This window comes from Rana temporaria, chromosome 2 (assembly GCF_905171775.1).
Source record: "Rana temporaria chromosome 2, aRanTem1.1, whole genome shotgun sequence".
Lineage (NCBI taxonomy): Eukaryota > Metazoa > Chordata > Amphibia > Anura > Ranidae > Rana > Rana temporaria.
The window spans coordinates 363282045-363296324 of NC_053490.1; positions in this window are offsets into that span (position 1 = coordinate 363282045).

The window sequence follows — 14280 nt, forward strand, 5'->3', positions numbered from 1 at the left end:
TTTCCCGCCACATGACTATAAACGTCCTCAAACCACACATGTGAGGTATCGCCGTGATCGGTAAAGCGAGAGCAATAATTCTAGCCCTAGACCTCCTCTTTAACTCAAAATATGCAACCTGTAGAATTTTTTAAATGTCACCTATGGAGATTTTAAAGGGTAAAAGTTTGTCGCCATTCCATGAGTGGGCGCAATTTTGAAGCGTGGCATGTTGGGTAACAATTTACTCGACATAACATTATCTTTCACAATATAAAAAAAAAATTGAACTAACTTTACTGTTGTCTTATTTTTTAATTAAAAAAAGTGTATTTTCTCCCAAAAAAGTGCGCTTGTGAGACCGCTGCGCAAATACAGTGTGACAGAAAGTATTGCAACAACCGCCATTTTATTCTCTAGGGTGTTAAAAAATATATATATATATATTTAATGTTTGGGGGTTCTAAGTCATTTTCTAGCACAAAAAAAATGTTTTTAACGTGTAAACACAAAATCTCAGAAATAGGTTTGGTAATGTAGTGGTTAACCACTTCCGGACCGCCTCCTGCACATATACGTCGGCAGAATGGCACGGCTGGGCACAAGCACGTATATATACGTCCTGTACTTGTACCCAGCCGTGGGTCGCGGCCCGGTCCGAAGCTCCGGGACCGGGACCGCGGGTCCCGTGGACCCGATCGCCGCTCGAGTGCAGCGATCGGTCCCCGGAGCTGAAGAACGGGGAGAGCCGTGTGTAAACACGGCTTCCCCGTGCTTCACTGTGGCGGCGTATCGATCGCATCATCCCCTTTATAGGGGAGACACGATCGATGACGTCACACCTACAGCCACACCCCCCTACAGTTGTAAACACTCACAAAGTGAACCCTAACTCCTACAGCGCCCCCTGTGGTTAACTCCCAAACTGCAACTGTCATTTTCACAATAAAGAATGCAATTTAAATGCATTTTTTGCTGTGAAAATGACAATGGTCCCAAAAATGTGTCAAAATTGTCCGAAGTATAAATGAAAGAAAGTACCGCGCTTGGGAACAGTCTGGGAGTAGTAGAAAGAGGGTATGGTGTGTTAAATAACTAATGAATATATAGAGACTGCTGCCCCCCCCGAAGAGTAATCCCCTAGAGGACACAAAAGAATAGAAAAAAGGTGTGAGGGTCGTGGCGCTGTCTCGGCTAGGGCTAAATATATCAATTAATGATAAGGTGGACTTGTGTGTGAACCAAATGAGGGGATCCAAACAACACAAGCGCCCAGAAAGTTCCTGGTGTGAGTAAGCAATGCAGTCTAACTCTCAGGCCCCATACACACGATAGAATCCATCCGCAGATAAATCCCAGCAAATGGGTTTCTGCGGATAGATCCTATGGTGTGTACACGCCAGCGGATCTGTTTCCGCGGAGAAATCTCCTCTGGGATGGATTCCAGCAGATCGGATATTTGCTGACATGCACAACAAATCCATCTGCTGGAATCCATTCCAACAGATGGATCCGCTCGTCTGTACAGACTCACCGGATCCATCCGTCCAAAGGGATTCCCCGCACGCGTCGTAATGATTTGACGCATGCGTGGAATTCCTTATATGACAGCGTCGCGCCCGTCGCCGCGTCATAATCGCGGCGACGGCACGACACGTCATCGCCAGAGGATTTCCGCGCGGATTTCAATGCGATGGTGTGTACACTCCATCGCATAGAAATCTGCGGAAATCTTTGAGAGGATTTATCCGTGGAAACGGTCCGCTGGACCGTATCCGCGGATATATTCTCTCGTGTGTATGGGGCCTCAGACATGGAGTATGCTGTATATAATAAATGCGACAAAATTATAAATGTGAGGTGTGTGTAACAATAGAGGCACTAAGTGGCATCGCAAGGTGCCCAATGTGTGTGACAGTCAGTCACAAAGGTAAACAAACCAAAATGTGCACTAAGTGAAAACCAGTACAAAAATGAAAATGAAAATAAACACAGATACAATAAATGTATGGTGACAGATGGCCGCCTCCCAGCATTAAATACGCTGGATCAGGATCGGCTGTGCGCAGGTGAACAACTCAGAAGTTGTTAATTATGATCATCAATTAGTCCAAAAGTGATAAATTCAAGAGAATATAGTTCATTAATCCACGTAGGGTGATCAAATGCAGAAAAAATCAAAAATCAAAAAGTATAATAAACAGTAGTGTTCGTGAGCAGATGATTCCAATCAAGGTGAATAGTCACAGTATGCAGTTGGTGAAAGTTCACGCAGTGATTCCGGTGCTCCCCCTCCTGGGTCCCCACTCACCAGAGACACTCACCCCTGCAGGGGTAAAGTGCATATATGTGTATAATCTCCAACGGCAGGGCTTTCTCCTTCCTGGGTCCTCTGGGTGGAATTTTCCAATCCCGGTGGTTCAGATCTCCTTAACCTTCTGAGTTCCTCCAGGGGAAAGAAATTAGCTCATATAGCGTAGTATGTTCAAAAAATAAATGGTAATTTATTCGCACTGCCACTCATGGCATGCACAGAATAGGCAAGTTAATACAAAAATAAATAAATAATAAAACTGGAACCGAGTTCCCAATAAAATAATTAAAAACAAAGGAAAAACAGGTGTACAGCTAGCTATACACTAGCAGTAACTTCCCAGCACAGCACTCGTGTTTTCAAAAAGATGTCAGCGCCAGCCTGGGAACGGCGTGCGTTCCAAACACAAACAGCTGGTTAACCCGGAAGTGCATGTGGGCGTGCGTGTATCCGCTTTACGCACGTTTCGTAAGTATAACGTCTTCTGAAGCGGGTACACGCCTGCCGCAACTTGCGGCTTAAATAGCAAGCGTCATCGTGGAGAGACCCTCCCACATTAAAGTGATAGCCAATCATGGGAATTTGCAGGGGTTTCCCCGTCCAATCGCGGCTGATATAAAGGTGATCTTAGGGCATCCCCCTACCTCCACGTAAACGTTTGATAGTAGAATACAGTAGTCAATGGGTAATAGTACATCATCGAGTGACTCACTCTCCAAAGGTACATGTTAACTGGGTGTGTAAGTACCCACATAAGGTTACATAAGTGAAGGGGACAAGTGATATATGCATTGTGCAAGCGTGATGCCGACTGCTACAGTAGACATCATGCTGGGTTAAAATGGTAGTAATAACATCCTATAGAGAAAACGAGGGTTAAATGGTACATCATGGAGACAAAAACATATGTATGGAGTAAATAACAGAGTACACCCCTGTGCATGTGTATGTATGGAGTGGGTAAAAACCATGATTTACTGCGAGCATGAGTGGGGAGCTGACAGTGTGATATAATAGAGGCCATATCTGGGGCTGGGGTTGGGGCATCAGCGTAGCTGGGCTAGATGAACCCGCATTATCTCCCCTCCCTCTCCCCCAAAATGTGAGGTAACAGAAAGGTATGGGGACCAAAGGAGATCTAGATTACATAATCACATAATGTTACAGCAACAAGCAAATAAGGCCTAATTAGTATGTGTGGATAGAATAGCTAGGACTAAGAAATAAACATTTGTGCCTAGGAGCATTTGCGCTAACTAGTAGGCGCAGGTGGCTAGCATGGATTAATCACTAGATAGGGGCAACTGGTCCCTATGTAATAGAAAGGGTGGCATGTACCTGATCACGTAATTGCCACTAACTAGTGGGCCACCAATATTGAGGAGATGTAATGTAAAAGAAAACCAGGTTAAAGAAATGGGAGGTCCAAAGTAAGTATATCAGTAGTGCGGGGGTACCGCTAGGACCTAATCTGATCCATAAATATGTACCTGGTGGGGCAGGTGGTAAATTCCATAGTTCAGAGGGATAAGCAAGTTAGTGAACGGTCATAAGAAAGGTAACTAGCTAAGGGATCCCATGGTTATACTAGCCGTAATAGCCAGTGGGGGATGCAGAGGTATCCTAACTGGGCCTGCTGGCGGAGCGCAGATGGAGGCCCCTAGGCTATGGATTGGCCAAAAAACAGTTCAAGTCAATGTCCTTATTCAACCCAAAGGGCGCCAAAGAACCTAAACGGTAGATCCATCCGGTCTCGTTTTGGGAGATAGCAGTAGTCTTGTTCCCTCCCCTCCAGTTGTCCTTAACTGCATCTATACCATAGAAAATCAATCCCGTAGGGTCTTGTTGATGGAATTCTTTGAAATGACGTGAAAGGTGATGTTTAGGAAAGCCTGCTTTAAGTGAGTGGGGACCCAGGAGGGGGAGCACCGGAATCACTGTGTGAACTTTCACCAACTGCATACTGTGACTATTCACCTTGATTGGAATCATCTGCTCACGAACACTACTGTTTATTATACTTTTTGATTTTTGATTTTTTCTGCATTTGATCACCCTACGTGGATTAATGAACTATATTCTCTTGAATTTATCACTTTTGGACTAATTGATGATCATAATTAACAACTTCTGAGTTGTTCACCTGCGCACAGCCGATCCTGATCCAGCGTATTTAATGCTGGGAGGCGGCCATCTGTCACCATACATTTATTGTATACTGTGTTTATTTTCATTTTCATTTTTGTACTGGTTTTCACTTAGTGCACATTTTGGTTTGTTTACCTTTGTGACTGACTGTCACACACATTGGGCACCTTGCGATGCCACTTAGTGCCTCTATTGTTACACACACCTCACATTTATAATTTTGTCACATTTATTATATACAGAATACTCCATGTCTGAGAGTTAGACTGCATTGCTTACTCACACCAGGAACTTTCTGGGCGCTTGTGTTGTTTGGATCCCCTCATTTGGTTCACACACAAGTCCACCTTATCATTAATTGATATATTTAGCCCTAGCCGAGACAGCGCCACGACCCTCACACCTTTTTTCCAAAATTGTCCGAAGTGTCCGCCATAATGTCGCAGTCACGAAAAAAATCGCTGATCGCCGCCATTAGTAGTAAAAAAAATAGAAAAAATAAAAATGCAATAAAACTATCCCCTATTTTGTAAACGCTATAAATTTTGCGCAAACCAACCGATAAACGATTATTGCGATTTTTTTTACCAAAAATAGGTAGAAGAATACGTATCGGCCTAAACTGAAGAAAAAAAAATTATATATGTTTTTGGGGGATATTTATTATAGCAAAAAGTAAAAAATATTGCATTTTTTTCAAAATTGTCGCTCTATTTTTGTTTATAGCGCACAAACTAAAAACCGCAGATGTGATCAAATACCACCAAAAGAAAGCTCTATTTGTGGGGAAAAAAGGACGCCAATTTTGTTTGGGAGCCACGTTGCACGACCGCGCAATTGTCTGTTAAAGCGACGCAGTCCCGAACTGTAAAAACACCTTGGGTCTTTAGCCAGCATATTGGTCCGGGGCTTAAGTGGTTAAATTACTGACCCAAAAGAAACATGGAGGACGTAAAGTCAGAATTCCCAGTCTGCATACTGGTTCCAGGTTAGGGTCTCAGTATTGAAGCCTTTAGTTCAGCATTCCGTTCTGCAACTAGAAGGCAAGAGCAACATTAGCAGGCTCCATGTGTCTCTCATGACAAGTGTCCTTTAACATAGCTTCCACATTTACTAAAATAAGACCTACGCTAGACTTACCAGTAACGGTATTTCTACGAACCTTCCAGGACGGCACACCTGAGAGATAAAGGTAAGTCTAACGTAGATTTTCTCTGGTCATCTTAAAGGACAGCACACCTGAGAGGAAAATTATGTAAACACAGGCCTACCTGGGACCACAGCTTGTAGGACAACACTTCCACATGATAGTGCTTCAGAAAACATATCCTAACTGGACCAGGTGCCCGTGCTGTGGATTTGTTCCCAGGAGACCCCTGCTTTCTCAGCCCAGGAAGTTGCTAGTGACCCGGTTAAATGAGCCTTAACCTTTGCTGGTGCTGGGTGCTCTCATAAAGCCAGGGAGATAGCTCCCCTGATTCACCTCAAGACTGAGGCTTTAGAAGCCTTAAGTCCCTTCCTTGGCCCAGTGTTTAAAACTACTAGGTGATTGGATCTCCTAAACTCTCCTAAACTCTTTTGTTCTTTGTAAATAGGTAAGGAGACATATTTCTACATCCAGGCAATGAAATGTAATTTCTTTCTCGTTTTTTGGTTTATCACGAAAGGACGGCAATATTATATCTTGTGTCCTATGAAATAAGGATGCTAACTTTGGTAGATACAAAGGGTCTGGCCTGAGGGTGACTCTATCTGGCTATATCAATAGGAAGAGTTCCTTCATGGACAGCCCTTGTAGATCCCCCAACCATCCTGGCCATTGTAATTGCAAAAAAAAAAAATCTAATTTTAAGGTTAGAAACTTATAGGTTCCAATGGGTGTTTAGATAATGCCTCTAATACCCTTGTCAGGTCCCATGGTGGGAAACTGCCTTTGGAGACTGGGGAAAACCTTTCCCTGGCCACCAGGAATCATTTAATGAGGTCTTCCTTTGCTAGTTTTGTTTCAAGGTAGACCGAGAGCTCTGCGATTTGTACCCGAAGGGTGCTGAGCGCTAGGCCCTTTTCTACTACTTATTGGAGAAACTCAAAGATAACTGGGACAGTGGTAGAGGTCATCTGTTTTTCTATACCCCAGGAACAGAAAGTCTTCCGAATTTTTGAGTCGTTTTTCTTAATCACTGGATTTCTGCTCAGAATAAGGCTACCTATGACTCTCTGAGCAGCCCTTACACTTTAAGATCTGGCGCTTACTTGCCAGGTTGTCAGCCTGAAAAATTGGGTGTAGCACTGGACTCTGCCTGAGAAGACCCGGCCTTTTTGGGCGATTCCACGGCTCTCCCACCACCATGGATCTTAAGCTTGCAAACCAAGCTCTCCTTGGCCAACAGGGTGCTAACAGGAGGAGCTTGCCTGGGGACTGGTTGAGCTTCTGAACGACCTGCAGAATCACTGCACTAGGTCTGAGTCAAGGCATCTAAGCCTTCCGACTCCCTCTCTTGGTAAATCAAGAACTATATTTTCACCTTTCTGTTCTGTTGGTAAACAGATCTATTTCCGGATTTCCGAAGCGCTGTACCAGGTTTTGAAATATCTCGGCTGATGGAAGTCCGCCTTTGTGTTGCTTGTCCCTTTTATGTGGACAGCTGATATGGAGAGGACTTTCCTTCAGCCCAGTCCAAAATCTTTTTGGGCTAATTCCAGGAGGATATGGTGCCTTCCTGGTGATTTAGGTAAGCTACAACAGTGGCATTGTTGGAGCTGACCTGAACCTCCTTGTTTATGATTTTTTTTCTTGAAAGGTTTTCAGGGCCTCTCTCACCGCTTTGAGCTTCCTGTAGTTGGATATATCCAACCGAGTGAGCTGTTCCATTGACCTTGGGCTTTCCCCTTTCCTAGGTGGACCCCTACCCCCATGTACTGGCATTGGTGGTAACCTTTACCACATCCCACTGAGCTCATGGTCTGCCCCCTTTAGGTTGTTGGTGCCCCTCCAACACTCTAGGGAGGATATGTCCCCTAGGGTGATTTTACAAGGGGGTAGTGCCAGGGTTGTTGGGAATAGGCCCTTATCCCCATGAACATAGGGAGAAGGTGTTTTGGCACCCCCCCCCCCTTCCCCATCTTGAGGGCATGTGGCCCTGGTATTTGGCTTAGGCGGTGCTGTGTTGATGAACAATATAGCATTCTGACTCATCCGTCGTTAAGAAAAACAGTGGCCAGCTTCCCAGCCCGCTCCTTAATAACCAGCTATGCATTCTGCCGAGTGCCCCGCAAACAGTTGATGTTTTGCTCGGCTCGAACTGTTCGCCCAACTCTAGTAGACAGGCTGGGCTTCCAACAAAAAACTGTAGCTCCAGTAAGGTATTAACCATTAATCCTATCAGATCTGGCTGCAACCCAGATCTACTGTAGGCATGTAGTTTAAACAAAGTCCTAAGCTGGCCATACATGGATTAAAATTCAGCATGAACCAGTCAAATTTTGATCATGCATGGTCGCTCTAGGGATCAACTCCTCCGGAAACAGGATTATTGCTATATTTTCACTCCATATGGCCAGCTTCAGTGCCTGGATTCTAGTTGGGCATTTTAAAACATTTCCCAAATTGCTGCCCCCTTTTTCTCTGTCCAGTAAGTATGGGGGAGGGATACACAGACATGTAAGAGTGTTGCTTTAACCTCTTTGATTTGATTATTTTGTCTTGTCTGACACTTTGGCTTTCTATGTGGTAGGAGAGCATAAAGACTGGTGGGAGACAATAATTTAATTAGATTTGATTGAGTTACTCTGCCAGGTTTGGACTTTTAGGTGTGAGTGACAGGGAATTACACAACAGGGTAAGGGTGACAGTGTTAGATTTGAATGAATTAATGTGTCCAGCCTGTTCTCTGAATGCCTCTGTGACACCCGGACACCTTCATTAAATCAAATCTTTAGTCCCAATGTAGTGTGCTAAGTACTGTAAGGTAATAGATGCAGAGCTAGAAAAGTTATTGCCGATTTCAGTGCATATTGTACAGTAAATGTACATATATTGTGGTGCTTTACCATTAATGTTCCCTTCATTCTTCATATGCAGTAAATTCTGTGTTGATGAACAATATAACATCACATAACTGAGTTTTCTCTAATCATTCTTGGGCATTCTTCTACCCCCAGTGTAAAATGTTACTTACAGTAGGTGAACCCGATTTTGTGTCAATCTCGCTCGTTTTGTCTAGGGGAATCGGCTAGTTGTTTTAAAATATGATCCGTACTTACCGTTTACGAGATGCATCTTCTCCGCCGCTTCCGGGTATGGGCTGCGGGACTGGGCGTTCCTATTTTGATTGACAGTCTTCCAAAAGACTTCCGACGGTCGCATCCATCGCGTCACGATTTTCCGAAAGAAGCCGAACGTCGGTGCGCAGGCGCAGTATAGAGCCGCACCGACGTTCGGCTTCTTTCGGCTACTAGTGAAGCGATGGATGCGACCGTCGGAAGCCTCTCGGAAGACTGTCAATCAAGAAGGAACGCCCGCTCCCGAAGACCCATACCCAGAAGCGACGGAGGAGATGCATCTCGAAAACGGTAAGTACGGATCATATTTTAAAACAACTAGCCGATTCCCCTAGACAAAACGAGCATCCATCTAAGGGGAAAACATAAAAAAAAACATAATTGAGTGAACTCCCGCTTTAAATATAAACTCCAGGCTAATTAGAAAATTCTTGGCTTCCACTCCAGCATATCTCTCATATTTGCAATTCTTTAAGAAAACGAAAACGAAATGAAGATCACATTTCCCCCCCCCCATATCTGCAGCCAGATGATACATAAATAATTGAATTGCGCTGGTCTTTGGGAGAGTATTGCTTGCTGTGCCAATGTTATTTCCAGGTCATTGCCCACACTTGCTATTCATACTGGCAATCCCTCTGTGTGCTGTAGGGATGCCCACAAAAACTGGGATAGTGTGACTCAAGTCATTACTGAAGGGGCGGTTAGGAGACCAGTCACTTGTTCAATTGACACTAGCTGTGCTGACACTACAGCTGTGGTCCCTACTACAATCAGAAGCAGGGAAGCATACTTTTCTATAACATCAAGGAAAGTTTCATGAAGGCTACATTTCAGAGGTGAAACGCATATCATTCCTGATATGTGCTCTTTACTTTTACTATTTGTTCAAAGTTCTGCTTTACAGAATGTTTACCATGTTGACAATTGTAGGTCCTGTAGGACACAGATTGAGAGGTTGCAGAGCACTGACATACAGTTTACTGTTGATGTTATGCATAGCTCCCAACTGTCACTGATTTGGAGCAATGTCCCTTTGTCCCTCTTTCCCGCTCATTAGCCCTCATTTTGGTCTGATCTATATAGTTGTATATAAAATGCACTTTTTATCTTTCAAAAAGTGTTTCCGAGTGTTAAATCTTACATCCAATTTCTAAATTGCTGCATTTTCAATTTTAAAAGCCAATATAAAGGAATAGTAGTGGCAAGAAACAAAACAAAGAAAAAACACTTGTTTATTTAATGAACCTTTTTTTGGTTAATTCTCCTTTAAAGCGGAGGTCCCGCGAAAAAAATATATTAAAAGCCAGCAGTTACAAATACTGCAGCTGCTGACTTTTAATAAATGGACACAATTACCTGTCCAGCACGCCTACGATGTCGGCAGCAGAAGACGAGCAATCGCTCGTCTCTGCTGCCCCCGCCGCCATCCTCGGTGAGGGAATCAGGAAGTGAAGCAGCTTCACTGCCCGATTCCCTACTGCGCATGCGCAAGTAGTACGGCTCGTTCCCAGGGTCCCCGCTGTCTCCTGGGACCAGTGTGTTTCCCAGAAGGCAGCGGGGGGGACGCTAAGTGGAGTGACTCCCATGGGAGTCTCTCCCAAAAGTGGGTGCAAATACCTGTATTATACAGGTATCTGCATCCCCCTCCCCCTGAGAAGGTGCCAAATGTGACACCGGAGGGGGGGGGGGGTTCCGAAAAGCGGAAGTTCAATTTTTGGGTGGAACTCCGCTTTAAGGGGGTGTGGTGGGGCGTGTCATATTCCTAGATACGTTTGCTAGTAGGTTTCCCTCATTCCTATCAAATGTTGGGAGGTATGTGTTATGTATTGCTGCATCTGCCTTTTTTACATTTTCTTTAGCACTAAAGAATCATTTTAAAAACCTAAGGAAAAAACTGTCGTATTTGGCAAACTACAAACAAATCTGCATTTTGTTCCCTGCAAACTCTTGTTATACAAAGTTCAATGGTCAAGGGGACCTTCACTCACTTTTACATTTATATTGCTGTACTCCTCCCCAACCAGCAAATAGCGTAAAAAGAAAAGAAAATTAGAAGGCAAATAGCGTAAAAAGAAAAGAAAATTAGAAGGGGATGTGCTTTTTTGCTGAGCGGACCTTGCTCTTCTGCCTTTCTCATCTAGGAAACAATGAGGTCCCCCCCCCCATATGCCCAAAGCATTCATGGATACCAGGGGAGGGCTGGCAGCCTTAAGCCTGGGGGGCAAGTCCAGTCAAGTGGCCCATTGAACCGCCGAATGAGCTCACCATCCATGGCCCACCTGGTTTTTCAATGCAGCCTCACCAGTGCCCATCAATGCAGCCTGATCACTGGGGCAGGTTACATGGGGTGTATGGGGGGGGGTCAGCTAGGCATGTCAGGGTCTCTCACCTCAGTGATCTCAGCTCAGCGGGTCCTTACATGCCATGGCCTCCTGGGGGGGTAATGCTCCTGGTCCTGGGGTAAAATTGCAGCCACCGCCCAGCCCAGCCCAGCGTCCCGACTCCCTGGCACGCACTGCCTCTGCCTGCTTCCAAGAATCCGCTCCCAGGGAGTTGTAGTTTCCTCTGCGCTGCTCTGTTTTCCATCCACCGGGAGCTTGAGGGTGGACTACAACTCCCGAAATGCAACAGCTAGTGGTCAGCCGCTGTGGCTCCTGGCCCCTGACTCGACTTCCTTGTGCAGAATAAGAAGAGAAAATGGGGGCAGCGGCTGTGGGCCATTTTGAACATAAGTTAGAGCGGCCTGGGAGGCAGTTGCCACCCTGCCCTCCGGCCCAGCCCTCCCCTGATGGATACCCACATCACAAATCCCAGCAAGCATAAGGGTTATGTTGAACACACTGTGGAGGCGTAGAGTGGAGCCATCAGGGGACTGACTGCTATGACCTAGAAGAGACAGCTAGCCTTCTGATGATGTCACAAAGAAGATGGCGGCACAAGAACCGAAGTGCAGCGGTTTTCGGTGCATGACAGCATGACCGCTCTGGATTCCCAGCTCCGGTGAGTAGGTTGTTATAATTTAACCTAGCAGATCAGGTATGAAGGGATTAATACTAGGGGGATGTAAAGTTCCTCTGTAAACTATATTTAAACACACTCACTAAACTGTGCTAAAAGCTTTAACCTGTTAATGCATTTTCAAAAACAATCTTCATTTTTTTTTTTAAAGCTGCTGTTTTTAATAAAATAATACCCGGTAATCCCACCAGGCTCATGCATTTCTTGTTAGAGGGTGACAACATGCTACCCTGGTCTCCCTGTTGTGATCCTGTATTGTCACCATGTTGCATTGGCTTCCCATAAGGGCTACACGTGGCTGTTTCAGGACACATTGTCCACCGTTTTCACCATCAGGAAACCCTCTCAAAGGATTTTCATGCTGTCCTAGCATGAGTGCATGCATGCAAAAGACAATGGCATGCAAAGAGACTGTAGGAGATGAGCAATGCTGAGATGCAACAAAGGATGAAAATATGACACAAACAAGTGTTTTCTTTAAAAACATGACATGATAATATGCTATAGCAAAGGAAATCGTTTACATTTACTTTAGGCATGGAGAGAAGGGATTGTATCTTGCAGAGTGTAATGTGAACAATTACTATGAGTATACAACATAAAGTGGAGAGCTTACTGTTAAGTGTACATTGAAGCACAGTTGAAAACACTTTATCTGAAGGTTCCTGCAAGGTATCCAAAAGCCCTTTCAGTTGTGTGGTGTATTACTTTATGTACATACATTGTGAAAAGACTGCTATTCTCCTAAATAAATAATGATAATGACAGTTAATAGGTCCGGTGTCTCCCCAGTGAGCATTCTCCCAGAGTCCCTTGCTTCTGGGAAAGCGAGGAGCTCATGAATATTCAAAGTATCACATGACCAGGTTGCTATGACACAAGGACCCAAAAATATATCCGTTAAAAATTGGAGCAATAACAAAGGTCCTTGAGTGACAGGCGGTAGTACATGGATAGATTGACCATCGACAGTTCTATGACAGTGGTGTTTACATACAATGATACAAACAGTCATAGGTATGCCTACAAGAATATGGCTTTCAGCAGGATATCAAACCATTTAGCAGTGGATCGAAACCTGCAGCAGGGTTATATCTCCATCATGAGCATGTAAAATAAATGAAAGACCAGATATTGTTTAGTGATAGCAAAACAAAGACACCGGTGACAGATTGAAGCTGCTGTATGGCGATAGGACACACAAGTCAAAAAGAAAAGCACAGTTGCTTGGCAGCAGGATGCAAAGCAAGAGACAAGGACAGATACAACTGTGTGACTTGAAGATTTACAAACAGGCAGCTGTATGAGGGAAAATAGGTAGAGATTAATAGTGAAGGTAAACTGATGTTGCTAAACAGTGGTTTAAAAGCTTGATACAATATGATAGTGAAGAATGATGTATGGGTTAAATGCAAACTAAGACAAGAAATTATAGGAGCAGAACGCCATGCAGATGTTACTTTGGTGAAGCCCCCCCTAAAATGGCTTCCTGAGGTTAAAAGCAACGAACAAAATGCAGAAACCCAATACAACAATTTTGATTTATTTTTTATCAGATACGACAGTAGTAAATAAAAATCCAGTTGCTTTGGGGACTTGCTGCACTTCACACGTTGTTGCTCTTTGCACTGCCTAAATATCAGTGCTTAAAAGAAAGGCTATGAAAAAAAACTAAAAAATTCTGTCACATAACAAAAAGTAATAATAAATGTATGTAAGCCTTGACTCCACCACCAGTCTGAATCCTATTTAAAACAGTTGTGAACATTCAGACCTCATGCACACTGGGCTTTTGCCCAGCTCCCCTGAACACCTTTCTCCTGCCTAAAGAAATGCAGTCACAAAAACGCGCCTAAAGCTGTGTTTTTGTAAATGTGTTTAGATGCGTTTAGGCACCCCAAGCACTTAAACAAAATTAACTCTTAAAATTAATTTGGCCAGAAACATTTATTCTGCCCATTTAAACGAATTGACACTCAAACGTTTACATGTGTTTAGGTGCATTAAAGCGGAGCTCCACCCTAAAGTGGAACTCACGCTGATCGGAACCCTCCCCCCCTCCGGTGTCACATTTGACACCTTTCAGGGGGAGGGGGGTGCAGATACCTGTCTAAAGACAGGTATTTGCACCCACTTCCGGCCACACAGTTTCGGGTTTTCTGCGGGCAGTTTTCTCCTCCCGTCCTCCCCCCTTTGTGCTCTGGGAACACTAGGCTCCCAGAGCACAGCGGAAGCCAATCAGCGGCGCAGCACAACTCGCGCATGAGCCGTAGGAAACCGAGTAGTGAAGCCGGAGGGCTTCACTTCCTGGTTCCCTCACTGAGGATGGCGGGGGGAGCAACAGAGTGACGAGCGATCGCTCATCCTCTGCTGCGGACGGCGCTGGACTCCAGGACAGGTAAGTGTCCTAATATTAAAAGTCAGTAGCTGCAGTATTTGTAGCTGCTGGCTTTTAATATATTTTTTTAGTAGCACATCCGCTTTAAGTGTTTTTTTTTCTGCCAAAACACTGCTACTCTGAATGCACTAGAAGTGTT